Raw genomic sequence first — 24,558 nt, 5'->3', positions numbered from 1 at the left:
CCTCCCTCAGGTGGAAGCTCTACTGCTTCTTCCTAGGTTTCTGGCTCTCAGTGCCTCCTCCACCCTCGAGCTCAGCACTGGTACTGCCAGCCTTCTGTCTGTCCCCCTTTAGAAGCAGACTTCTTTGTTCTCTACCCGTATGGCCCATGTCTGTTAGGTGGGCCACCCACAGCCCTGTACTGTTGGCAGGAGACTGGCCTGAGTCTTGTCTGTAGCCACTCTTCCTCTTAGCTTTGCTCTCAAGGGTGAGGCCAGCTGATGGTGTTTGGGGGGATTCTCAAGATCACATCTACACAGTCCAAAAGAAACAGGGATCCAGGCCTGGTGGTGTGAGCCTATAATTCCTGGACTTGGGAGGTGGAGGCAAGAGTCCAAGGCCATTCTCAGTTATTTAGAGAGCTGAGACCAGACAAGCCTTGAGACCTTGTCTCAAAAAACAAACAAATAAGCAAACACATGAACCAATTCAAGCAAGCAAGGGAAGATGAGGGTGGTCTATACATGCAAAGGGCACATCACAAAGAAAAGAGCAGAAGACTGAGAGACTCAGGAAGGGCACAGGAAAGGAAGCAGGGCCACCAACAGGCATTGCTCTCTCTTATTTTCTCTGTATAGCCCTGGCTGTCCTGGAACTCGCTTTGTAGACCAGGCTGTCCTTGAACTCAGAAATCTGCCTGCCTCTGCCTCCCAAGTGCTGAGATTAAAGGCATGCACCACCACACCTGTCTAGGCATTGCTCTCTCGATCTAAGCCTGGACAGATCACATTCACGTGGTCACGCGCACGCGCATGCACACACAGAGACAGAGAGCTCACACAAACAGCTGGGCTGAAGTGGGATGACTGAAGTGCAGGGAGGACTTTCTATATGAACACAAAGGCCATTGTCTTCTGAGAATCATACCAGGCAAAGTCCTCAGCTTGAACTAGGTAGGCAGAGCTCAGTAGAGCTCGCCTAAAACCTGGGTGCCTTCTCCTGGGTAGACGCAGCCTTGGGGCTCGGGCCTAGAGGAACGGAGCCTGTAGAATGAAGAATGGACGCCCAAGCCCTGACTGCTACAGTATCAGCACCCCTTGCCTCTGCCATCGGTCAGGAACTCAGTGAGAAGTAGAGTGGCTGCATAAACCCCTTTCTTACACACAGCCTGAATATGGACTTGAACCCAGGTCATGTGGGCTCCTCTGTTGCCCTCCAGTAAGTCAGTAAAAAATGTGCTCTGAGACAGGAGAGGGAGGTAGGCCTGAGTTCCAACTCTGCGAGAATCCCACACAGGGTGGCAGCTCAGGTCCTCCCGGGACACAGTAAGCATGTGGCACCACAGAAGAATTCCCCTGCTCCATTCTCCGTAATTAACCTGCAACAGCTTGGCTCCTGGTTACGGCTCAGGCGAGTCATGCAGTTTTCAGGGTGCAGTGCCATTCTTGGGGCGTGAGCTTGGGATTAGGAATTTGTCCTGAGAATGCCAACCCAAATTCAAATCTGGCCCAGCTCCTTCCTGCTTGTGAAGCCAGGCCGTGCAACAGAACAATGATGATTATGATGGCTGCTGTCGCATTTCTCAAGTGCCGGGCATGGACTAAGCCATGTTCTATGCATTGTCTTATTTACATTTAGACTTCAAGAGCCTGCAAGGTAGAAATTATTCACATTTTATAGATGAAGCAACTGAGGCTCAGGGAAGTTAAGCACTCTGCCCGAGGCCATGAAGAGACTCCAAGGCAGAGCCTGTATTTGAGTTCCTGCTTTGAGCTGCGTCTGAGGGTAGAGCTATAAAGAATATTATTGGGCAGCTGAAAATAAAGTAATACACAAGAATTGTGTGTCTGTGTCACACATGTTGAGTGTAATGAGGACACTGTGGTGGTGTCAGGAATTACCCTGCAGTGGTCTTTTTGCTGTTCAGTTCTTTATTTCTATGTCTGGTGTGTTCCCTGCATCTGCGACTGCGCAACATGTGTGTAGTCCTCTCAGAAGCTAGAACAGGAACTCACATCCCCTGGAACTGGAGTCACCATGGGGGTCCTGGGAACCAAGCCTGGGTCCTCCTAACCTCCAAGCCATCTCTTCAGACCTGTCATTCTGGCACCTAAGAGGCACAAGCTCCCTAGTTGCTCTTAACTCTTGATTCTGCACCGAGAAGATGGCTCGGGGTTAAGAGGACTTGCTGCCGGAGGAGGATCTGACTTCCTGAGCTGGAAAATCCTGAGCACATAGGTTAGGGGGTGGGGGGGAGGTGCCATGTGTGTCTCTAACCCAGGTCGGGACAGAAAGAGCAGTGAGTAACAACTTTAGCTTCAGGTTTGGTGAGAGGCCCTGTCTCAGGGAACAAAATGGAAAGCCGACTACAGCATTCAGCGGCCTCTGGAACATGAACATAGGCAGGGACATGCACAAAGGCATGAGTGCCCATGTGTACACTCACAGTGTTCATGTGTTTTTTTTTTTTTTTTTTTTTTTTTGTGAATTCACGGATGTGTGCTGGCTGACAGACAACATGAAGGTGTATACAGCAACACTTGGTGAACTGGGCTGGTGAGCGCCAAGCCTTGCCCCCTAAGCCTGACCATCTCAGTGTGATCCACAGAACCCGCAGGGGAAGACAAACGACTGTCAAGTTGTCCTCTGACCTCAACACGTGTGCCGCATTCTACACATGGCCATTGCCTTCACAAACACAAATAACAACACTTCTTTACACAGAAAAATTGGTGAGTCTAGCAAAGGGTATATATTACAAATTTTTTATAGCTTTGAAAACAAAATTAGAAGTGAGAAAAAAAAGCATTAAAAAAAAAGAAAACCCACCTGGAACTTATAACTATTTCAGGCAGGGGGGAGGCACACAGTAGGTCTCTGAAGGCCTAACTGCCCTACCTCAGTCCCAGTGTATGAGACTTCATCAAGCAGGAGATGGCCGCGAGGCCCATGTATGGTGTACCAGTCTCTCAGGCCACAGGTCTCTGGTTCAGGAGTGAATCTAACTCCACATATTTACCCTGTCTACCACAAGCTGCCTGCTCGCCCCCATTCGTGGCTGTGCCACTCCTTCAGGTGAATGGGGTGCATAGCACTCCCACAAAGGTGAGGTTCTGACAGTACTGAAATCTAACCCAGCACCCCTACCTGTCACAGGAGGAGCATCAATAAAGTCACCAATAAAGGCTCCACCTTCACAGCACAGAGAGGGTGCAGGAAACTCCCTAGGAGTCGAGAAGATGTGACTCTTTCTTTCTGTGTAGTGACCCTGGCTCAGAGCAAGGCCCAAAGACCACCAACACACAAAACAAAAGGGTTCCAGGACACACCTGGAGACAGCTTTCCCAGGGCAGGTAGGCTGCAAAGGAGGCGTCAAGGCTGCTTTCCTTCTGTCCGTGGCAGGGGGCAGGTGGTCAGACCCAAGTTCACCATTCTCTGTTCCTTCTGCACTGTTGCTCTCACTGCCTGCAATTTCACTTCCCCGGAGTCATTTGGCAATGCCTACAGATATTTGGTTTCTTGTCCTGGAAACAGACTAACATATACAAGGCAGATACTCTACCTCTGACCTACAATCTCCAGCCCTATAAGACTTTGTTTGTTTGTTTGTTTGTTTGTTTGTTTGTTTGTTTGTTTATAGATAGGATCTCACTATGTAGTTCTGGTTGCTCTGTCCCCTGAATGCTGGGATTAAAGATGTATACCACTGTTACTAGCTAGGAACTTGATTTGTTTGGTTTTTTTTCCAGAGTTATTAATTTTATTTAATTGTGAGTGTTGTGTGTGGGTATGTGCACATGAGTGCAGTGCCCAAGGAAGCTAGAGGCATCAGGTCCCCTGAGAGCTGGAGCTTAGGTGGCTGGGAGTCACATAACGTAGGTGCTGGGAACTGAACTCAGGTCCTCTGCAAAAGCACAGACTCTTAACCACTGACCCACCTCTCCAGCCCCCACATTAAAAACAAGTCTATTTCTATTTTTATGGATGTGCCTATGGGTCTGTGTGTGGGTCTAAGCACATGCAGGCAGAAAGCATCAGATCTCCGGGAGCTGGAGTTAGAGGGAGTTGTGAGCCACCTGACTTGAATGTTCAGAACATAAGCCCTCTGCAACAGCAGCAATCACTCTTAACTGACGAGCCAGCCCATGGAAGACTTCGTTTGTTTGTTTGTCTGTTTGTTTTTTGAGACAGGGTTTCTCTGTGTAGCACCGACTGTCCTGGAACTCTCTGTAGACCAGGCAGCTTCTGCCTCCTAAATGCCGTGATTAAAGGCGTGTCCCACCACATCCAGGTGATGGAAGGTATGTTTTGATCGTTTCAGATTCAATCAACCGGAGCTGAGAAAGGCGGGAAAGTGTGCCAGTTCTTTACGGTGCGTGGAGAGCTTCCCCTTCATGTCATTAGATCTGAAACAACCAGAACCACGGTTTACACAGACGCCCCATGGCATTAGGTGCTAAGAGTGATGGTTTAGTGCAGAGTGAAGAAGACCAGCAAGAGGCTCAGTAGAGAAGGGCCCTCGTCCAAAGGCCCGAACTCCCGTACCAGAGCACACACAACAGTGGGAACAAAGAACCAACCTCTCTGTCCTCTCTCTGACCTCCATGTGTGTGATATAGTTCAGGATCCTTATCAGGAACTTAGGGAGTTTGAGGCCAGCCAGAGAGAGCTATAAGACTGTCTCAAAGCCATTACATTGGAAGATGTACACACGCAATATGAAACACCAAGCCATTTTACCCAAGGGACTGGAGCATCTGCGGATTTTAGTGTCCACAGATGGCTCTAAGGATACTAGGCACAACTGTACTACATCGGAGCCAGGAATCAAGGCCAAGAAAAGCTGTTGGATGGGCACATCACTGTAGCCAACCACGCCCTGCTCTACATACCTCTGGGCCTTTGCATCTGCTGTTTCCTCAGTCGGAAAGATTCTTCCTCCCTTTCCCGACTCCTGACACCCATCCCTACTGACTGCTGCTGCTGTGTCACAGTGTGTGCCTACACATCTGCCTGGGACTCTTCACTCAGGTTGCGGCGCCCAAAGTGTGGCTGAGGGCAAGCAGAAGGTAATTAAGGGACAGTCCACAGCCCTGTGCTGCCCTGTTCTCAGAAATGCATTCTAAAGGACCCACACCTCTCATTAAATATAATATTCCTCATAACAGAAAACCTTTACCTTCCTGTGTTTTCTCTCTCTCTTATAAGATTTTTTTGTTTTGTTTTGTTGTTTTTTCGAGACAGGGTTTCTCTGTATAGCCCTGGCTGTCCTGGAACTCACTTTGTAGACCAGGCTGGCCTCAAACTCAGAAATCCGCCTGCCTCTGCCTCCCGAGTGCTGGGATTAAAGGCGAGCGCCACCACGCCTGGCCTCTTATAAGATTTTTATGTGTTTTGCCTACATGTATATTTATGTACCATGGGGCATCAGGTCCCATAGAAGTGAAGTTACAAACAGTTGTGAGCCATCATTCGGGTGCTGGAAATTGACCTGGGTCCTCTAGAAGGGTAGCCAGTGCCCTTACCCTAAGGAGCCATCTCTTCATCCCCATTTTTTAAAATTAATTATTTATTTATTTTATGCATGAGTACACCACCACTGCTCTCTTCAGACACACCAGAAGAGGGCGTCAGATCCCTTTACAGATGGTTGTGAACCACCATGTGGTTGCTGGGAATTGAACTCAGGGCATCTGGAAGAGCAGTCGGTGTTCTTAACCAGTGAGCCATCTCTCCAGCCCCACATTTTTTTTTTAAAGATAGGGTCTCACTATGTAGCTCTATCTGCCTGTAACTCACTGTGTAGACCAGGCTGTCCTTAAACTCAAGAGATTCAATTGCCTCTGTCTCACAGTTTTTTGTTTATTTTATAGACATGCTCTCATGTAGCCCAGGTTGGCCTGGAACTTACTACACAGCTGACAACTGAGACTGTTAGCATCCAGGGCAGGAGCCTAGTCTAGAACAATGCCTCCTTAATTTTTAATTTTTAAAATTAAAACAAAACAAAACATAATGACTAAAGTTTTTTGGGGGGTGGGGGTTCAAGACAGGGTTTTGCTGTGTAGCTCTGGTTGTCCTGAAACTTAATCTATAGACCAGGCTGTTCTCAAACTCAGAGTTCTACCTTCCTCTGCCTCCTGAGTTCTGGGATTAAAAGCATGCACTACCACGCCCAATGACTTAACTCATTATGAATGTGTGATATACGGATATAAGATACCTGTGTGGAGGTCAGAGGACAACTTTGTAGGATTGGTTTTCTCCTTCTATTTCCATGTGGGCTCCCGGGATGAACTTCAGTCCACAGGCTTACACCTATTGGGCCAACTTACTGGCCCCTATTTTTTTTCCCAATTAAACACAGTCTTGCTAGGTAGCCCACCCTGGTCTCAAACTCACGGTCCCTTTGCCCCCCAAGTGCTGGGATGATAGATGCCAACCACAATGCAGGATCAATTTTTTAAATTCATTCTTTTTATTTATTTGTGGGTCAGGAGCTTGCTATGTCACTTAGGCTGCTCTCAAACCTAAATTTACCCGATTCTCCTGCCTCAGCCTTCTGAATAGCTAGGACTACAGACATAGGACATCACAATGGCTCTTCCTCTGTGTGTGTGTATGTACATGTGTGTATATATTTATAGTTCTATAATCGGATACCTGTTTAATGCTGGTTGGCCCAACTGACTGAACTGTCTGTCCCCTTGGGTGACACAAGCAAGCAGCAAGCAAGCCTCGGTGTGGTGTGTCAGCAGGGGACAGAGCACACAGCTAGGGAGCGTTGAGCTATGCAAGCATCTGTGTCTTAGGCTCCTTAGCTCTGACCAAGAACCAGTAAGGTTTCATTTGTGCGCAGGAGCAGACCGCAACGAAGGGGAGAAAGACATAGGTCCTTTTTATCCCTCCCCAGAGAACAGCTGGCACACTGAAACCTGGCCAAGTCATGGTCTAAGACCTTAAGTCAGGAACCAACTCGCCTACAGGATCCGGCTTCGGATCTTCCTCTAATCTAATCTGTCCCAGGACCATCGGCCTCTGTCAAATCCCAGAGGGGTGGGTAATGCAGAGTCTGGGGACTTGGTCTATTTATAAGTGAGTTCCTCCGCTCTTGAGAGAGTGCAAGCACCTCTCGAATTCCTACCCAAAAGGTCTTCTACCGAGGCTGGGTCCTGGCAGGAAGTGTCCTAAGCAAGGACATTAGGAGGAAGCCTCTGCCCCAGGAGTGGACAGCATAGGGCCCTTTCTTCTGTGACCTACTAACCCCACAGCTGCTCTAGGCCCCCGCTGCCTGAAGGAAACTGCTGTTTTACTTTCTCATATGTCAGTTTCAGGCCCACTCATCTCAAGGAAGAAGCCTATCCAGGAAGTTCTCAGAGCTCGGATCTCCTCCACAGAGCTCGAGTCTCCCCCACAGGAGGAGGCCAGGGTGGAAATGTGAACCACTGGAGCGCCATTGACTCCACTCCGCAGCTGCATCAACTCCTTGTGACCACAGTTAGCCATTCTAGTTAAACAGGGGAAGGAGAAAGCTGAGGCAGTGGCATGCACTTGTTGGGGCAAGGCCAGTCCAGTTTCCTCACGAACTGCATATGGCCCCTGCACTGAGCCACAGACCTGCTCAGTGCCCTTCACTATCATGGGCCAAAGCCGTCTCAAAAGCAGGCCTGGCAGGGTCTCCCAGACCGATCCCTGCACAGTCTACTGCCTCAGAATCATTTCCTGGCTCAGTGGTGAAGTGTACTGGCTGATCTTCCAAAAGATCTGGGTTCAATTCCCAGAACTCACATGGCAGCTCACCTCCATCTCTAACTCCAATTTAGGGATCTGATGCCCTCTTCTGGCCTCTGTGGGCACCAGACATGCACATGGTGCATAGACATACAAAATGATAGATAGATAGATAGATAGATAGATAGATAGATAGATAGATAGACAGACAGACAGACAGACAGAATTCTCTCTCGCCACAGGTCTTCTGCTTCAGCCTCCCAAGCCACCTGCGGGAGCTAGGGAGCCTCAAGCCTTCTATCATGGAGGACTAGATATCAACAGGATGGCCTACAGTATGAGGATTCATTAATCTCACTTATGTCCCTAGGGGCAGTAGGCTCAGCCTGTGAGCAATCCCATTTCTTTGTCCAGCTTTGGGATCATAATTCTGGACTGTTATACTGAGCTTAGAACTCCAGGAGTGGCCTCCTGGGCTGAACTCCTAGAGACCACTCTGGAGAAAGCTGTAGGGTTACTGTCCCTGTCTACTCTAATCTCAGCACACTGGAACGTGGGAAGTTGTGCAAAGACATGGGTATCTGTTAAGTTACAATGTACCTAGTAACTCTGTCCCTTTCTACTCTAATCTCAGCACACTGGAACGTGGGAAGTTGTGCAAAGACACTGTATCTGTTAAGTTACAATGTACCTAGTAACTCTGTCCCTTTCTACTCTAATCTCAGCACACTGGAACGTGGGAAGTTGTGCAAAGACACGTATCTGTTAAGTTACAATGTACCTAGTAACTCTGTCCCTTTCTACTCTAATCTCAGCACACTGGAACGTGGGAAGTTGTGCAAAGACACGTATCTGTTAAGTTACAATGTACCTAGTAACTCTGTCCCTTTCTACTCTAATCTCAGCACACTGGAACGTGGGAAGTTGTGCAAAGACTCTGTTAAGTTACAATGTATCTGTTAAGTTACAATGTATCTGTTAAGTTACAATGCACCTAGTAACTGTGGAAGGCCTCTGGGTAACAGCTTCTGCTGTGCCACAACCAGCAGCTTTTCCTTTCCTCCGTCTCCAGCTACCTCGGAACAGGATAGAATCCAAGGAAGGAGGAACCCTCCCCTTCAAGAGCTGCTGCAGGTCTCACTTCCTTCCTCCCAGCTGCCTGACAGCAGAGATGACCTCAGGCTCTGCAGGTGTTTGTTCCATTAACTGGGGAAATGGCATCAAGAGGAACCCTGAAGAGGGTCACGAGGCCTCGTCCACTCTGAACGCATGGGCAGTGCTGGCTGTGCCTCTGGTGAGGGGCGATCAGACAGTGCATGCTCCAAGGAGCTAGCTCACGCCATGGGAATGGGTGTGTAAGCGGGGTTTACAGCCAGGGATTCCAAAGATAACCAAGCTCAGGAAAGTGGTCAGAAACAATGGGGACTGGTATGACTCTTCCAAGGAACTGTCGCCACTGCCAACAAGCGTAGGTATATGTACTCAGAGCGAGGCATGCACCCTGGTAATGCAACCCAGGAGCTAAATCCATACCACCCACATGTAACGACAATCCTTCACTCCCCAAACCACCAAGCCTCAGAAAGGGAGCGGAAGTTCCTGGCAAAACTGGTGTGTGAGTGTCCTGCTGGCAAATATTCCTGGTTTTAAATTAAAATGACTCACCAAAGACCGTCACTTTTCACAATAAAAGCCTTAAGCCTTTAGACGCCTATGTCTACAGAAAGCCATCAGGACCTGCCCTCCTGTGAGATGGCTCAGCAGTGAAGAGCACTGGTTGCTCCCAAAGGTTCCCAGCATCCAGAGAAGCAGCTCAAAACTATCATTTTCTCCAGTTCTAGAAGAACCGATGCCTTGCTCTGGCCTTTTTGGGGCACCAGGCACACACATGGTGCACACGCATACACGGGGGAAAATACTCATACACATAGAATAAAATAAGTAAATCTTAAAAAAAAAAAAAAAAAAAAAAAAGACAAAGGAATATGAGTGGACCCGCAGGTCCAGGGCAGTGCCTGACATTCTCCACTGCTGTACTGAGGCCTCAGAAGTCTCTGCTCTGTGGGGACCAAGGAGTAACGGTGACTGGCTACTACCCAAAGTGCAGGGAGAGTGCACAGCCCGAGGGCTCTCAGGAGGCGGTGGCAGCTCCGCATTAGCTGTTCACCCCATCAAGATCTGTCCAAAGCTCCTGCAGGCTACTCTGAAAAGGAAGCTGAATGGGGGTGCAGGGGGGTGCCTCACAGCTAGATACTTGCCTGAAAGCCCCACAATGCCCTCCTAAAAATCACCAGCACCCCATCTTCCTGCAACCCCAGTGTCTGGCCAGAGGAAGGCCATGTTCCTAAGGCTGCAAGCACTGTCACCGACACTGACAGACAGGATGAGGGGCTCCTCTTTCTCCGTCTAGAAGTCCAGAAAGCACCCAGTTAGGAAAGGGTTCCCATGGCCTTGCCACAGCTGACCTTTGCTGTCCCCATCTTTAATAGCTGCCTTTGTAAACAAAATGGCATCAATCAGGGACAGATTTATTAGACCTCATCAGCTATAAATATCCAATTACCCCCGCAGTACTCTACCTTCATGTGTTTACATCAGCAGCCCCACATACACACACCAGACACGTAACAAGTGAAAGGGCATTGAAGTGTTTGTCATCTGGTAGAAACTAGAAGCAGCCCTTATTTCACAGCCCCACAGTGGTAGCCGGGATGGGTCTCTGGGAAGCTGGACTGCTTAGAGCAAAAGACTGAGACCTAGGTATGGGCAGGGCTAAACTATCGCCATGGAAACAAGTCCACTATTAGCCTCATGATTTGGCAGGAAGAACAGGGGTGGGACCACACAGTGAGAGGTGTTTGATCCACGAGGGACCCTGATCTCCACAGGAAACCCCGCTGGCGGAGCCCAAGGTTGCAGAATAACAGGCGGTAAGCTCATTTGCTTGTTCAGTTCAGGGATAAGGACCATGGGATTCCAGCGGCAGGAAATGTATGGTTGGACACTTAGGTGACTTGCAGGTCTGAGAAAAGCCTAATTGGAGCCTGTCTCAAAGCCTCCTGCACAGCTCCCCACACAGGAGAGGAGGCAGAAGTGGGTCACGTTTTCCAGGCTGCGACTGGATCACCGCAGGCTCCAACTTCACTTGAAGAAGTGCGGGTGCACTGAGTGACCTGGTGCCCTTGCTGCGCCCACCATCTGATAGATTCTGCCCCAGCATAGCCTGGAGGATCAGGCTATGCCCATTAACCCATGAGCACCACGCAGCGACATGGACATCTTTGCCACAGTGCCCTTCCATCTTCCTCTCCCTCCAAATGTGAGAAGTCGCCTCTATTAGCCCTTTGCTCTCTCGACCCTGACACTCTGCCAGGGAGGAGGGGACACTGTGTGCTTTCCCACAACCTGTTGGGCCTCCCTGACCTTGGTCTCTGAGGACAGGCCTAGCACTGGGCAGATTTGGGGAAGAAGAATCTGGCCCCCACCCCATTCTGCACATATTGACCTGCAGCAGGGGTACCACACGCACAAGTTGCTTGAGGAACTCTGTGGGCACAGCAGAGGGCCCCACAGCCCACCCACCACTGTAGGCCTGTTTTTAAAGCTGGCAGCAGAGAAACCTGTCTGGTAGGAAGAGAATCCCGGAGAATCAAGGCAGCGCATTTGTTACTTAAACACACCAGGTGGCTGGGCATGGTGACACATACCTGTAATCTCAGCACTTGAAAGGCAGAGGTAGGTGGATCTCTGAGTGTGAGGCCAGCCTAGCCTTCACAGTGAGTTCCAGGCCAGCCAGAGCTACATAGTGAGACTCAGCCTCAAAGAAAACAAAACAAAACAAAACTATGCCTGAAAACAACACACCAAAAGACAAAAACAAACAAACAAACAAAAAACCAAAAAGGCACCAGGTTGATGGAAAAAGATCTGCAGTGAGAGGAAGCCTCGGGGACCAGACAAAGCAACCCTCAAGGGAAGCAGGTTCCTTCCTTCCCGACAGTGTCACGTAGCACAGGTTGGCCATAACTAGCTCTGTAGCCAAGATGGCCTTAAACTCTTGATCTTCCTGCCTTAGCCTCAGGAGTGCTGGGCTCACAGGAACACACCAGCATGCCCAGCACAGGAACAAGTTCTTCCTAACCGCAGCTTCCAAGGCACTCCTTGTGGCCAGCAAAGCCCACACTAAGTGCAGCATTTGCTGCCTGACACAGAAAAAGGCTCTAGGCTATTAGCTTTTCCCTTTGCTCTTCTTAGCAGTGACACGACAGCAGGGCTGCTGTGCACATCTGAAAACTCTATCCAGAGTCTGTTCCCAGGAGATCCAGACACTCCCATGAACACAGTTTTGACTCATGTGACTCCATGAGACAGTCAGCCTCTTAGGGATATTTTTGCTCTACCTACCACAGTAGTCCTAGTGCCCACGAGCTAGATAAGCCTGCATTGCCGACCTTTACTCTCAGTCCCCCCAACTCTTCACTAGCTGAATGACTCGCTAGAAAAAAGAAGGACACATGGGAGACAACCACTTCTTCATCTCTGGTCTTTGCCTAAATGACCAATTTCCTCAGCTCCACATGTGACCCTGACATCAACACCCTTCCATCATGGGTGTCATACAGTTTACACACCTGCTTGCAGATGCTCACACAGGACACAACTATAGAAAACAGACCTGCCTGGTGGTGGTGGTGGTGGTGCACGCCTTTAATCCCAGCACTTAGGAGGCAGAGCAGAGGCAGGCGGATTTCTGAGTTCGAGGCCAGCCTGGTCTACAGAGTGAGCTCCAGGACAGCCAGAGCTACACAGAGAAACCCTGTCTTGAAAAACAAAACAAACAGATTCATTCATGACCCCTCAATCCTTCATATATTTCAAAAGGAGGACATTTTAGTCCAGTTACACTGACCACAAGGTAGACTTCTCTAGGGACACTGTCCTCCCATCTGTGGGGGACCAGAGCGTAATGGGCCTTGAATAAGTGAGTATGTCAGCAGCTGGTGCCCAGTCCTCTCTCATAAACCTAGTTCAAGCCCAGGCAGCATTATCTCTATTTACCGTTAGGAAAAGAAAATGAGGTAAAAGAAGGCTAATTAACCCTAATTAGGTCAGAAAAGATGAGGAAAGGGCCTAGGATTCAAACCTTTGCCACAGCCAGGGAGTCAGCGCTTTGTCCCTGACAAGCTGAACCCCAAACAAGGTCGCTAACCTTGCTAGGCCTCGGTTTCTGGTTACATAAGTGGCAAAAACTCCATGCATCTTCAAAAGTCTGATGAAGGTCAGATGAGACAATGAACACAGAGTGTCTCTCACTGTCTGAACGAGCACACACCACTCTCATTATAAGGAACCCTGCTATGTGAGCGACAGACTGCACCTACTCTGGGCTTAGTTCTTAGGGGAGCACAGATGACATGTGACTAATTGTTGTTTCGGACTCTGTCAATGAAATGCCTAGGACCCTGAGTGGGACTTATAAAAAGAGACCAATTTGATCCCTGCTAAGTCCTTTGGTCTCTCCAAGTTGGCGGACATGGGCGACATGCACCATAATGGACAATGGCATGCCTGAGGGAGCATGGGAGCTGCTACTGCATCAGGCCAAGGCAGCCCTGGCTCCCAGTGAGCTGCGCCTCTGCCCACCCTTCTCTGCTAAGTTTCTAATTCTGCTCCATGCAGAGCAAAGCAAACCTGTTCTTTCTAGACATCACTGTGTTCTTATCAAGCGACCAGACAGCAGGTGCTCAGAGGTGACAATGTGCCTGGCTCTCCAAAGCAGGCCTGCTGATACTTGGAAAGAGTCTAGAAGAGAAGAGAAATCAGGAAAGCTACCTATTCAACCATGATATATCAGAAGCTCAGGGATAGGAATGTAGCTCAAGGCTAAAGTGCTTGCCTAATATGTGCAAGACCCTGGGTTTGAGTCCAGTACTACAAAAATAATAACAATAATAATAATAAGGAAGAGGAGTAGGAAAGAGGACAGAGGGAAGGGGGTGGGAGGGAGGACTAATTTACATAGCTTGAAACAGAGTCTGTGAGACACCCCCTTGCTGGAGAGCAAGGAGCTAAGGGCTCACCCAGCATCTTAGCACTAGACAATGCTTGCTGATTTACAGACTCCAGAGAAAAAAAGCTCAGTTAAGTCTGCAGGTCTGGTCAACCTAGCCATTGACTCCTGGATTTTCTGAGTGTTATCCAATCAGAACCTGCTGGTCTGCAAAGACCTCCCCAGAACTAACAGCTCCCACTCCGGCCAACTGTTCTTCCTGGCTTCCTGATCCTTCTCCTGGAATGCATTCTTCTGAAAACTCCAGGAAGAGCTCCCGGGCAGCAACTTCTCACTCTCCAGAATCCAAGAGAAAACCCAACTCCCGACCACGACCACGGATCCAGACCTGACTCTGCTCACCACACTCCAGCCCCCATTACCTGCTGCCTACAGAGCTGCCCTTTGGCTCTCAACGTCACCATTAAAAAGCCACCTCTCAGAACAAGCTGGATCCTCGCCCTCACCCTGTCTCACAGCTAGGTCCATTCCCTCAACACCCTGTATGCATCTGTTCACTAACTCACTTTTTAGTGTTACTCTTCATTGCTAGATGCAGGACCCTGGGCTTCAGGGATCTTAAGGATGCTTTCTGTCGCTGAGTTATAAAGCTGACCTACAGAAATGCTCAATAAAGGAAGAGAGAAGTGTGCCTGGCCAGTAGTTGTGTAGCAGTTGCTGCCTTGCATATCTGAGCTCCTAAGTTTAGTATCCAAGAAAATTAACTAACTAAATCCTAAAACTAAACTCCATTAGATAATGAATCTTGGCTACATCTGCAACACAATAATGACTGGTGTCTGGTATCAGCTTATTAATTGATTGATTGATTGATTGATTGATTGAGACAGGGCCTCAATTATATGGCCCTGGTTTATCTGGAACTCATTGTGTAGACCAGGCTCAAATTCCGAGATCCTCCTGCCTCTGTTTCCCAAATCCTGGGATTAAGGGTGTGCTCCATCATGCCCAGCTTCAATTAAACAATTATTTACTGAGTATCTGAATTGAACTATAATAACAGACAAAGACAAAGCTCTCTGCCCTTAAAGAGCTTAAGTTCTGGCAGGAAGGAAGAGATGGGGAGAGAAAGGAAGAACAATGAGATAATTGGGCCGATGAGCTAGCTCAGTGGGTGAAGCACTTGCCTGCAAGCCTGCTAACCTGAGGTCAATCCCAGAACCCACATGGCAGAGGAGGAGGAGAACCAACTTCTGAGCGTTGTACACACACATTCCCTATCTCTCTCTTTCCCCACCCTCTTTCTATTTTCCTTCTCACATATGTGGTGTGCATATATGTGCATGCTTTGCACATATGAAGGGTTACATGTGTGCACACAGGCATGTGTAGCCCAAAGCTAATATCTGGAACTATCTTTGATTGTTCTTCTACCTCCCTCATTGAGTCAGGGTCTCTCAATCAAGCTCAGAGCCTCCTCATGGCTTTTGCTAGCCAGCTTACCCTAGGGTCTCCTGTCTGTCTTCTGAGTCTGGAATTACTATCAGGCCGGCACACCCACCCAACATTTATTTGGGTTCTGGGGATCTGAACTACAGGCCTTACTGTTGTTGCCTGGCAAACACTTTACCCCCTGAGCCATTTTCCCAGCCCTAACCTTTTAAAAAGTGAGATAATAGCTAGCAGTTCAGTGAAGCACTTACTAAGTGCAAGGCGCCATTCCGAGCACTGAATAGGTATTACTTAATTTAATCCATTCAACAACTCTGAGGGAAATGGGAAAGCTTAGACAGGGACTGGCTAAGGACTTTCTGACGCTCACGTAGCCTATGGTGGCAGAACCGAGATCCAAGCCCAGAGTTTGGGATAAAGTCCATGCTCTAATTAAGAGCAACACTTCATATTTGCTGAGTGTTAAATAACCACACGGTCAGCACGCTCGGCAGCTGTTCTCTGGGGGCAGGGCTGGACAGAGAACAGCTCCATCTAAGAAGAGCTGCCCTGTCCGGTGAGCACAGTCACTGACGACCTGCTGAGTTTCTGCCGGATCACTCTAAGAAAGGGGTCTACAAGGAGGCACAGTCTGACGAAAAAAGACTCTCAGAGGTAGGACTGCCAGCCAGCCAACCTTTACACTTTGCGCAGGTCACTGACCTCAAACACCGCCAAAGACACAAGATGACTTCAGTGGAGACCCTGGCCTCAGACAGCTCAGACACACGCATATACACAGAGCTGACATAGAGATCATGACAGGCACTGAAGCAAAGGAACAACCTGCTAGGGGACTTCAAAGGAGTTAGCCAGCCCTAAGTCCTCACTGCCCACACAGGTGACCTCCAAAGGCCTCTCTGTTAGCACAGAATTAGAGCAGCAGAGAACCAAGTTTAATTCCATTTAATAGCTCAAGTTCATGGCCCACTCAGGTGTTCTCCAGCCTACAAGCAAAGCACTCTAACTGTCTTATTTTCCTCCTCTTCTCCCCTCATCCTTTAAATTTTTATTTTTTTATGACAGCGTCTCTCTATGTAGCTCCTGGCTGGTCTGGACTCACTATGTAGACCAGGCTGAACTCCCAGACCTTGAACTCTCAGAAATCTGCCTGTGTCTGCCTCCCAAATGCTGGGATTAAGTGGATGAGTGTATTTACCCCAGTTTCTTAACCTTGAGGGTACTGGACACCAAACCCGGAGCCTCACACATTTTCTCTAACTGCGCTACATTCTTAGCCCCTTCAGCTTCTTCCTGCAACAACACACAACAGAGGCAGGGCACTAATGCTTCCATGTAAATGATGCATCCAGGCTTGGAAACGGAGCCCAGTGTGTCCTCTCTCCTCCACCTCTAACTGATTTACAAACCCACAAGCTCTCCTCCATCAGAGGGGCTGGCCTGTTCTGTGAGTACATTGCTGTAACATGGGGACTGTTTCCAGTTAAGCCATGAAACCCACCAGACTGAAAACTCACAGCCAGGAGTCTCATCTCATCTGTGTCAGAGTCCAACACAGTACCTGATTCACAACAGACCCTGAACAAGACTCCCTAAGCTCAACCTGAGCGGAAGTCAGATGGAGACGCTCTGTACAGCAGACTTTCAGAGGCTGTTCCTCAGAGTGTTACTTCCCAGTTTCCTGCATCCAGTAATGGGGACACACTGATTCTACTTCCTTCCTTCTATTACCATCTCTAGTTGGGCAAGCTCAGCGGTCAGTCGACAAGCACCTTTGCCTCCACCTCCAACGCCCCCTCCCCCACAACCCTGTCTCTTCATGGCTGACAGAACAATCATTTGTTCACTTATATTATTTTTCTTTTTTGAGACTGGATTTCTCTATGTCACTTAGGCTGTCCTAGAACTTGTTCTGTAGACCGGGCTGGCCTCGAACTCACAGAGATCTGCCTGCTTCTGCCTCCCGAGTGCTGGGATTAAAGGCACGTGCCACTACCTTCCTGCTCAGAACAATCTTTTAAAACCTAGACCATGTGTTAATTAGTATCTTTCTGTTCAATTCACTCTAATGGCTTCTAACTCTTTTGGATAATGTATCATACCCTACACAATATATTCTTCTCACCTAGACTCTTCCTTCCTTTCCCCTTTTCGAGAGGGTCAGGATGACCTCTTGTTCCATAGATTCCTAGTGTTCTGGCCCCTTCATAGCACCTAATGGTTTCAGCCACTTATTTCTTTACTCAGTTATTATCTGTGCTCTTTCCTTCCTTGGTTGCCATCTCCCAGAAGGCAAGGACTGTTTAAGCCCCAGAGCATGGAAGGCATGAATGGATCTCCATCTCACAGAGGTAACTTCTGTCTGTCCTCATGGACCACACTGGCTCTACCAGGAAGCCATGAGTGACACACTGGCACTGAACAGTTGGCACCTTTATTTGTGATTCAAAGTCCTGCTTTGAATCCAAGGAAGTGCTGGCGTCTCCAGACACCTTCATGGCAGCAGAGATCAGTTATCACAGGGTTTCCAGCCAGGAACAAGAGCCTGGTGGTGGTAGGAGCGAGCCAGAAGCCAAGAAGCCAGAAGCCACTTGAGAACTAAATCTCAAGACAAACTGACTTGCCTCCAGATCCCACAGCAACATACTCTGTGCCTCAGTTTACCCAGCAGTTATCTAGGCACACTTCCTTTGGATCTGTAAGTGACAGGAGACAGAATAATTAACAGCTAGAGCATAGTTAGATCCTCAGATAGAAAGTGCTGCAAGCCGCACGTCTCATTATTCATAAAACTCTTGATCCCCTTGGGCCTTCCCATGAGCTAACCGGCAGAGTTACTCCTAAGTCAAGTTCCATACACAGAAGCATGCAAAGGCTGCAGGGCCTCTGCAGGTAAAGTGTCCAGAGCTCCAGGCTCACGGAAAAGGGAAGTGCAACCTTGATAGGGGTGGCAAAAAGGAGGGGATACATGCAATTTGGAGGTCCGAGTGGTTAATCTGCAGGCTCACGTTCCCAAGTGCCCTGCGAAGGTGAGACATGTGTCTCTCACATGTACCTTCCAAAAACACCAAGGAGAGGTGGAATCAGGGGAGCGGACGGTGCATTTAAACTAGAAAGGGAGGAAGGGCAGCTGGGCGGACAGACAGACCTTGGCAGCATCTAGGAAGGGAAACATGGAGAGTCAGGATGCTGGGAAAGAGGTGCGGTAAGGTGAGGAAGAGACAGGGCAATGGGACCAGGAGGGTGGACAGACGATGACAAGCACGCGGGCCCAGAGGGGTGAGCAACTGGGACACCTGTGGAGGAGACCCCCAAGAGAAAGGGAGGAAGGCAGCAGGGTGGTCTGCGGCGGGAGGTAGCAGCGCCGGGTGTGGTGGGGACGACGGGTCCAGGCCCAGGGCGCCGCGCCAGCGGAGCCGGCCCGGTGGGTCTCTGCGGGGTCGAAGGTGCCTTCCGCGGCCCCTCCCCGGGAGACAAAGGGCCGGCGGCTCCCCCGCGTCCCGGCGCAGCGCCGGCCCCCATGCTGCGGTCGCGGCCCGGCCTCGCGCTTACCTGGGCCGCCCGAACGCGCGGCGCCGGGGGCTGCGGGTCCGGAGCGCGGCGGCCTGTTCCGGGGCGCGCTCAGCCGGAGAAGCAGCCGCGGCGGCGGCAGCAGCACCAGGAGCGGCCGCCTCAGCCTCCGCCTCTCCGTGAGTCACCGCGGCCGGGAGGGAGGGAGGCGCCAGGCTGCCGGAGGAGGGACCGGCGGAGGGGGGCGGCATCAGGCTCCGCGCGCGCGGCGGAGGCGCGGCGCCGACCACGCCCCAGAGGGAGGTACCCTGAGGGGCGGGGCCTGAAGGGGTGGAGCCCCTAGAGCGGGAAAGGAACAGGCATTGGTTAACACACCTTTGGGGCGGGCTGCTTGCTGGAGGGCGGAACCCTGAGCCTCAACACGAGAAGGACAACTCATTGGTCATCTCTGGTTGAGGGCGGGACCAGAGGCTCGTGGGCGGGGTCTCGCGGTGGGTGGGTAGGGGCTCTGTCTGTACTGAGAACCCAGGGGAGGAGCAGGCGAGGCTAGAGTGAGGGGTCATATAGGGTAGAATTTTCACTGAGGCCACTTGACCCAGAACCCCAGAAAGAATGAAATGGAAGAGGTTGCAGACTATTTAGTGGCGTGGGCGTGGTATCTTGGAACAGTTAGGTCTGCTCTTGAATTTGGGGCCTAGCCTGGGGTCTGTGAAATCCAGAGTGCCCAGGGCCTCTGTGATTAAAATCTTTCTACCGGCAGTCTTGCTGTATCTGGAGAGGTTGAAAGGGGAAAATTGTTCATTTTCGGCAAATTGCTTTTAGTTTAAAGGCACATGAATGCTTAAGAGTGGTATCATTTCCAATTTATTTTTGAAAAATTTATGTGTGTGCCTCCATGTTTGTATGTGTGCCACATGTATGTCTAATGCCTTGGCATGGATTCCCTGAAACGAATTACAGACAGTTGCGAGCAACCATGTGGGGCTGGGAACTGAACTCTGGTCCTCTACAGAAGCAGCAAGAGCTCTTAGCTGAGTATACTCTCTGCTAGTGTCCATGGGCACCTACCCATGGTATACATACAACAGGCATCCACACATAAAAATCAATTGAATAAATAAATTTAAAAACTAAAAATGGTACTCATTCCGGTAGCATACATACTAAAATTGAAACAATACAGAGATCAGCATGGGCCTGGCACAAGGATGACACACAGATCTGTGAAGCATTCCATAGTAAAAATAGAATTTTAAATGACAAAAACTAAAACCTTAAAAATACAGTAAACTGTGTTTGTTTTTTTTTTTGTTTGTTTTTGTTTTTTTGTTTGTTTGTTTGTTTTTTTCAAGACAGGGTTTCTCTGTGTAGCTCTGGCTGTCCTGGAACTCACTCTGTAGACCAGGCTGGCCTCGAACTCAGAAATCTGCCTGGCTCTGCCTCCCAAGTGCTGGGATTAAAGGCGTGCGCCATCATACCCAGCTTGTAAACTCTTGTGTGTTGTTGTTATATGACTATGCCTGGGGAGAGCAAACATCTACTCACCTCAGACAGGGAGCCAACTGCAGACCAAAACTCTACCAAAATCCAACTTGGTAAACCTATGAATTTTATTGGTGTGACTTATAGGAGTATGGGTGAAGTTACAAGAACAGAAATGACTCAAAGACGATTGTGTCACCAAAGTCCACCCTAGCATGAGTGACAAAAGCTGGGAACCTGAAACACACTGCACAGTCCATAGGTAGCACAGCAGGTTGGAAAATGTCCTTGCCCTGTAGCTTGGTTGGTCCATGCCTCTTCTAGGTAGTTCAGTCGGCTTTATTGCTTGGAAAGGAAGGGGGCTAGTGAATCTGGTCAATTTCAGGAACTTCCTGAAGCCACTGAATTGTTTACCTCCTGAGTTTAGTAAGTTTAGCTATAGGATGGAATGTTTTATCTTCCTTAAAAAAATACAGTCCCTTTGTCTTCCCTTTAACATCTGTGTTTAAAGGACCTTCCTTCAAAGACAGAAGGTTTTCATCTTGGAGGGAACTGCTACACAACAGTTAAATGTGTGCATGTTGTTTGTATGTGTACATCTGTGTGGAGGTCAAAAGTCAAAGTCTAGTATCTTCTGGTTTTCTTTTTGCCTTATTCTATTTTTTTGGTTTTTTTTTTGTTTTTGTTTGTTTGTGTTTGTTTTTTTGAGTAAGTTAGTTTCTCTCATTAGTCCTGAAGCTGAGGAACACTTCCTGGGTTTTTTTATTTCCTTTAATGACTTATTTATCTTTATTTCATATGTATTGGTGTCTTGCCTTCATGTGTGAGGGTGTTGGACCCCCTGGAACTGGAGTTACAGACAGTTGTGAGCTGCCACATGGGTGCTGGGAACTGGTCCTCTGGAAGAGCAGCTGGTGTTCTTAACCACTGAGCCAGCTCGCCAGCCTCTTGATGAGTTCTCTCATCAAGCAGCAGCCTGCATAGCAAGCACCTTGTGACACTTTGCTAGCCACAAGGCAGAAAGCCGCTGCCTTGGTTTCACTTTGATGTGACTGTGTGCAGCATCCCTAGTGTGTGGTGTCTTCAGCAAGGCAGCAGGTAGGTGATCAAGAGCAGTACCACGCAATGGCGCCTCCATTGTTTTGAAGCCTCCGTGGCTCCCTGGCCACCAGTTCACAGAGAGAGGCTCACACCTCCACTGAAGACTTACAGCTTCTGGAAGCAGCATTATCCATCCACACAGAGTACCTCCATTCAAACATGTTAAAAATATTCTTTTAATTAATTAAGAGTAGACCAGCGAGACTGGCAAGCCCCAGGGCTCTGCCTACTCAGCTCTTTGATTACAAGCTTTTATGTGGGTGCTGAGGATTCAACTACCAACCACCCCGCCTCTCGCCATAGACATTTTAAAACATTACCCTTATATCTGAAATGCTCAGATTGTTCCTTTTTTTTTTTTCCGGTTTTTTCGAGACAGGGTTTCTCTGTATAACCCTGGCTGCCCTGGAACTCACTATGTAGGCCAGGCCTCACAGTCACATCAAAGTGAAATCTGCCTGCCTCTGCCTCCCAAGTGCTGGGATTAAAGACCTGCGCCACCACTGCCGGGCTGCTCAGTACTCTTGATTCCACAAACTGCACCTTAGTCATACCTGAGTGACATGGTGGTGAGCTGCCATGAGGATTATGAATCCTCGAAGGCCTTGCATATGCCTTACTCATGACTGGATCTCCAACAGTGTCCCGAAGGCACTGTGCCTGGAGCAAAGGCTCAAATATTTGCCAGGACTACAGCTTCCCAGTGGGGCCTTCAGGTTTCCCAGCGAACACACAGATGCAGAAGCACACGATCACAGTGTTTTTCTAGAAATACTCATGTTTACGCAAATCAATAAAAACTGTTGGTGTTGCTTGCTAGTCGAGATGGAAGAGTGTGGATTATGTTCTCATAAAGATGCTTAAGGACCGAGCGGGAAGGAAATGCAGAAGACTACATGTGCTGGAGAGAAAGAATGGCTACTTCTGAGTTTTCCCAAGTTTTCATATGTATTTTTTAGTTTTAATTATTTGGTTTTATGTGTCTGAGTGTTGGCCTGACTGTGTGTCTGAGTGTTGGCCTGACTGTGTGTCTGAGTGTTGGCCTGACTGTGTGTCTGAGTGTTGGCCTGACTGTGTGTCTGAGTGTTGGCCTGACTGTGTGTCTAATCACCATGTGCATGTGGTGCCCTCAGATCTCAAAAGAGGGCACTGGGCCCCTTGGAACTGAAACTACAAATGACTGCCATGTGGGTGCTGGGAACCCAACCCTGATCCTCTGCAAGAACAGCCAGTGCTCCTAACCACGAGCCATCTCTCTATGTGTTTAGGGTTCAAAATTACAGTAAATTTATCAACACAAGTCAGCCTCGGAGTGACCCCAGGAGTTCAGAGTTGGGCAATGGGCATTTCTAGGCAGCAGAATTACTTTAGGTTATCTCTGGCTCCACCCTATGCCTAGGAAGTAAGGGACATTTGTCAGTTCTGACAGTCTCTCTTGAGGAGCAGGAAGGACACAAGCCCAGTGCCAGGATGGGCACCGCCATTACATAGCTCAAAACAAACTCCGAAGCAGAACAAGAATGCTAGACTCTGACAGTGATGGTTAATATTAACTGTCAATATGACAGGGCCTAAACTCACCCTGGAGACACATCTGTGGGCATGTCTACACGCTATTAACTAGATGAGGTGAATTAAATGTGGGCAGCATTACCCCACGGGTTGCATTCCCAGGCTCATAAAAAGGAGAAAGCAAGCTGGACACCAGCATCCATCTCTCGGCTTCCTGCCGGCAGCTGTGATGTGAGCAGCCGCCCCCCAGCCCCACTGTCGGGCCTCCCCATCAGGGTGGACTCTTCAGCCACACATTAAAATAAGCCCTTCCTTAAGTAGACAAGAAAGTAACATAAACATAGGCTGAGATGTACCTCTGAGGCCATGTGCTTGCCTAGCATGGACAAGCACTGAGTCTGACCCCAGTGCCACAAAAGGAGCGGGTAAACCAGTTTTTAAAAAAATTTAAAGGGCTTGGAGAGATGGCTCAGCGGTTAAAAGCACCGACTGCTCTTCCAAAAGTCCTGAGTTCAATTCCCAGCTGCCACATAGTGGTTCATAACCATCTGCAATGTGATCTGATACCTTCTTCTGGTGTGTCTAAAGACAACTACAGTGTACTTGTATACATAAAATAAATAAATCTTTTTTAAAAAATTTAAATGCACTGTTGGTAGTGTTGGATTTGCTAAAAACAATTTAAATGTACCCAGTAGTGACTGGGAGCATTTGAAAGGCAAAGACAGGTGGGTATCTGTGAGTTTGAGACCAGCCTGGTCTGCAGAGCTAGTTTCATGACAGCCAAGACTACCCAGAGAAACCTTGTTTTGAGAAACCCTGTTTCAAGAAACCAAAATTAATATATATACATACATATATATACACACATACATATATGTGTATATACACATATACACATATGTGTATGTATACACACATATAATACATATATGTGTGTGTGTATATATGTATATGCACATATATGTATATATGTGTGTATATATGTGTGTGTATATATATGTATGTATATATATGTATGTATGTGTATATATGTATATATATATATATATATGCAGACAAACAAACAAGTTAAATAATAAAATTTAGTCATAACAACTTATTAACTAGCAAAAATTATAGTAAACAGAGATGAGCATGGTGGCTCACACCTGTAGTCTTCTGAGCCTGACACAGGAGGATTGCCATGAGTTCGAGGCAAGACTAGACTTCGCTGTTACATATTAAGTTTCAGGCTAGCCTGGGCTACGGGAGTGGGATTCTGTTTCAAAATCACTAACAAAAAGCCCCACCGATGCGACACGGTGGGTAAAAGTACTTGACACCCAAGCCTGGTGAGCTAAGTTTGATATTCTAACCCAAGAAAATGGAAGGAGGAAATCAACTCCACACAGTTGTCCTACACATACGGACATGCACATGCACAACACGGACACACACACTGACACACACAGGGGTTGGGGTAGGGGGTTGGACAGAGGGCAAAGCATTAAGGACGGTTATATGACAAGTCTATAACCCTGTCCCGGTTTCTGATTCCCAGAACCCTTTAAAGGCAGACAAGGTAGTGCGTGTCTAATCCTAGGGCCAGATCAGGAGGCAGAGACTTGAGAACCCCTGGAAGCTCACAGCCAGCTAGCCTGGTGTGGGTGTGGCTGAACAGAGAGCCTCTCTCAAACAAGATGGGAGCTGAGGACTGACTCAAGACTGTCCGTAGACTTTAATATGTGCGTCAAGGTGCATGTGTGCATGTTTAAGTGAAATAAGTACCTTTTATTTTGGT

At 48.6% G+C, this 24,558-nt stretch overlaps 1 protein-coding gene and 1 non-coding gene across 2 annotated transcripts in view; one reads left to right on the top strand and one right to left on the bottom strand.

Annotated features, from left to right (window-relative positions):
- The window catches only part of Ctnnbip1 (catenin beta interacting protein 1), a 48,197-nt gene extending 29,336 nt beyond the window's left edge, over positions 1–18,861 (bottom strand). Inside the window, exon 1 of the mRNA NM_023465.4 lies at positions 18,723–18,861. The gene's annotated coding sequence lies outside the window, so the exon portion shown is untranslated. The remainder of the gene's footprint in view (positions 1–18,722) is intronic.
- A 958-nt stretch (positions 18,862–19,819) lies between these two features.
- Gm24381 lies at positions 19,820–19,923 on the top strand. Its single transcript, XR_003955448.1, has one exon. It is a non-coding gene; the product is annotated as a U6 spliceosomal RNA (small nuclear RNA).
- Positions 19,924–24,558: the final 4,635 nt, after the last annotated feature.

The sequence above is a fragment of the Mus musculus genome, chromosome 4 (assembly GCF_000001635.26).
Source record: "Mus musculus strain C57BL/6J chromosome 4, GRCm38.p6 C57BL/6J".
Lineage (NCBI taxonomy): Eukaryota > Metazoa > Chordata > Mammalia > Rodentia > Muridae > Mus > Mus musculus.
The sequence above is the reverse complement of the archived record's forward strand: the minus strand, read 5'-3'. Positions and strand labels throughout refer to the sequence as shown.